This window comes from Bidens hawaiensis, unplaced genomic scaffold, assembly GCF_021521415.1.
Source record: "Bidens hawaiensis isolate Kalapana, Puna unplaced genomic scaffold, B.hawaiensis_p1.1 tig00009443_1, whole genome shotgun sequence".
In the NCBI taxonomy this organism is placed as follows: domain Eukaryota; kingdom Viridiplantae; phylum Streptophyta; class Magnoliopsida; order Asterales; family Asteraceae; genus Bidens; species Bidens hawaiensis.
Window position 1 is genome coordinate 688,902 of NW_027491698.1, and position 4,075 is coordinate 692,976.

Below are 4,075 nucleotides of genomic sequence, written 5' to 3' on the forward strand. Positions count from 1 at the left end.
CAACTTGTTTGCTTCGTTGAAAGCTGGAAGAACCTTCCCGTTGTCCTTGAGTTCTAAACGCAGCCGGCTCCACCTGTGTTTTTCTCATCATGGTGATTTGTTTCTGCTGTTCCTCTTCAGAAGCTAGACGATAGGCCTCTCCAAGTGTGGGAGTGGGCTTGATGGAAAGAACATGAGTTCTTATTGTTGAAAAATCCCTATCGAGACCCATCAAAAACTCATACAATCGTTCTTTGTCCTTGAATTCAGTGAGTCTTTTCCCAATGTTGCAAGTGCAATTTCCACAAGTGCATCGCGGGATGGGAAAGACAGATTGTATCTCATCCCATATCCCACGGAGCTTGGTATAATACGCCGAAACGGACGAATCATCTTGGTGGGTTATTGAGAGAGATTGTTTTAACTCATAGGCTCGAGGCGCACTCTCCTTCCCGAACCTTTCCTTCAAGTCATTCCATATTTCAGAGGAGGCGTTAGCATACTTCACACTCCCCCTGATGTCTTTATCCATCGCTGTCGTGAGCCATCCAATGATCATGGCGTCACAACGCATCCACAGCATGTAGTTGGCTGCCGCCTTTTCTGGTTTAGGGATCGTACCGTCCACGAATCCCATCTTGTTCTTTGCAAACAGAAAGTTTGTCATCTCCTTCGCCCAGTCACTATAGTTTCCGTCGGTTAAGGTTTCATTGACGTGCATCTGTTTGGGTAAGTCAGAAGGGGATAAATAATAGGGTGAGTTGGCGTCGATGGCTTCATTCTTGCCACTGCCGCTGGATTTATCTCCGGCCATCTTAGGTTACGAGCGGTGGTTCTTGAGAACCCGCTCTGATACCATATAGAATTTGGTATTCAATCTTGGTTTTTCATATCATAACAAGAGGTTAAATACAAAATAAGATCCTAAGATCAAGGAGAACAAAAAGGAAACAGATAAACTAAACAGGCAACTAAATATGACAGCTAATATATCATAATAATTTCCTGAATATGTGTGTTTTGCCTCCTTTCATTCTTATTGGCTAGCTTGAATTTAGGAGGTTAACTAATAGCCAACAAGGAGCGGCAAGGTGAATGCTTTGGACAATCAAGTTAATATGAGTATATAGTTCTATAGCTTTATGAACAAGATTGTGTATAGTAAGATCATACGCTTGTATATCCGAAATACCAAACTGTTATAATATTAAGGTTAATTGAGAAGACTGAGGTCCAACACCTCGATCTCCAAGGAGATAATTTGTTATGAAAAGTTTTACAACTTTAAAAGGAGTTGATAATCTAAGGAGTTGTGTCGTATATGTATTTAATCTATCATGAGTGTTTCAAGCATGTTTGGGTTGGCTTATTCAATGGGTTTAAGCATATATAGAGAGAGAGATAGTGCATTTTGAGAATATGTAATTTTGTTCGAATATGCAGGTTTACCAACTCAAGTAGGTTGTTTTGTTTTGAATTATTGTGACAATTAAAGAGATGCATTTTCAAGTGTTAATTGTAAACTAAGGTAGGAAGAAATGTATGATACCATGATTTGGGGATGTTTCATATACCCTTTTAAGTGTGTGCGGGACTCCTGGTTGTTATGCAGAACCATGTGTAGCCATAATGCCCCTCCTTTAGGCATTATGCATCACGTGGCGCCCAGTCAGAGTTATGGTTTTTGTAAAAAAGAGAGTGTAGTCATAACTTTCCACCCCTAGGCGTTATGCGCCACGTGGCGCCCAGTCACTCTTACTTTTTTTTGTTTTTTTTTATTTTTATTGCTTCACCTATTTTAGTAATATATTATTATTATTATTATTATTATTATTATTTTTACAATAGATATTTGATATAGGTATTATATTAGTAACATAAACCGAGTTTTTTTACCAAAATGGAGTTTGTGTAAAAACTATTTACCAATATAGGGATTTTAAAACTTATTTACCAAAGTAAAAAATTACAATAAAAAATATAAAATCTATTTCCCTTTGCTCAAATGTCATCTAATACATAAAAAATACAATAAAACGGCCCTACACCCACCCTCATCAACTCCTCATCTCATCTTCTTCGATTCGCCGGCCACCTAATTCCGCGACTGGCATTTTAACCGGCGATCCCGTTCTCCTAAACCACCCACCACCACCACCATTTTTATGCTTCTCCTTCTTCTCCGATCTGTAACTCGCCCACCACCACCATAACAATAACATAAACATAAACCTACTCTCAAACGGTAATGTAGAAAACGGTCAGATTTGTTTGATATGCGTGGCTTTTTAAGCGTTTTGTAGAAAACGCTGTTCAAAAACGCCGACCCAAAACGCCGAGGGGGGCGGTGTTCCCCGGCGTTATAGGGCAAAACGCCGGCGTAACGCGGCGACTACGCATGGTCTTAGGCTCGTCGGTTTACTTTTCTTTGTATTTTTGTCATGTATTTTGACTTTGGCTTAAATGTTGTTATTTGATTATTTTAATACTCATATTGTTTAGTAGTGTGTAGGCGTAAGGCTCCCTTGTAGTGAAGCTCATTGTGCAAACTAACTTATAAAGTTGTAAATTTTTTTGCATACGGTTTCCATAATAATTTTGGTTGTATTAAAACATGTATGACTAAATTTTAGACTATTGTGCACCTATATTATAACGTAGGATTATAGAAACAATTATTAGTGTAATTTTCTAAATAAGCCATTACCAACCAACATGTAATTATCAATTCAAAACATTGAAGTGTGCAAAAATGTCAAATGAATTAAAAAAAACCTAAATCATAATGATATTTTCCTTAATCCGCAACTAATTAATGTCTTCATGATCCGCAACAAATCAATCCCTTAGTCCATTTCTAATTTCATCTAGATAGTCGGTCTTCAATATCCTCTTTTAGCATGTTCACATTACCATGCCGGCCTCGAATATATTATCTTCGGTAACCAATTTAGCAATTTCATCTAGATAATCTTCAATCGGATTCGTGTCTTTAAATATATAAAATGTGTCTTCCCTGCAAAACAACAAGTGTCATAGTTTGTAAAAAAAGATTATATATCAACTTTAAGTATACAAAAGGTTGTAGATACTACAACGTACTCTGGCAGGTTGACAATACGGGCAACAATATTGTTTGCTCCCTTCTCCTCACTACCAGCAACAATTCTTCCATTACCTTCCTTGTTACATTCAGAATCATGCATTGGCATTATTGGTTTCAAATAATCTTCATGAACCAGTTTTCCGATTTCATTTTGATAATCTTCAATCTCCTCTTTCATAAGTAGCAACTCCTGCAACTGTGAAAATGAAAATGATTATCAGATTGTTGTGATAATTTTAAATAGTAGATAATTAGAAATCGTGTTGTTCAATGGCTATACCTTTATATCCTCCATTGCTTTTCGTTTCAGTTTCTTTAACTCTTCTTCCAACTTTGTCATCTTGCTTATGTTATATGCATATTTTGAGTCGCGCCTATTCCTGTTCCGTTTATTTTTGTCCATTTGATCAATATGCAAATCTTTTGGCTCTTGTGTGAGCTCCGAATCCTTTTTCCACCACTCACAATCTTGCATTCGTGCCATTTCCTGCATAACCGGCCTCAAATAATCTTCAGCTGTTTCGTTTTCATCTTGAGGAATGTCAAGCTCCATTTTTAGCATGTGCACATCTTGACAATTATTAGTAATCTCGTCTCTATAAAATATAAATAGATGGTTTGTAAAATAAGATTTCAACTTTCACGTATAGAAAGTGTTGCGAAAACGATGACTTACAGTAACATGTTAACTACACGACCACGATCTACTAGGAACTCCTGCAACTGTAAACAAAGACAAATCATAATGTGGATTAATTTGCTTTTAGTTAGGAGTGTAAAAGATTGCACCTGCAAACTTATTATAACATTAATTTAAATATTTTAAATTACACATAATCGATTGTGATTTTTGAATTCCAAACACCCTCTTTACGATAATGAAAATCATTGTCAGAATGAAATTAATTTAATGAATAACTACCTTTAAATTCTTCCTTACTTGTTGTTCTAGTTTCTTGGATTCTTGTGCCAACTTCTCCATCTGGCTTT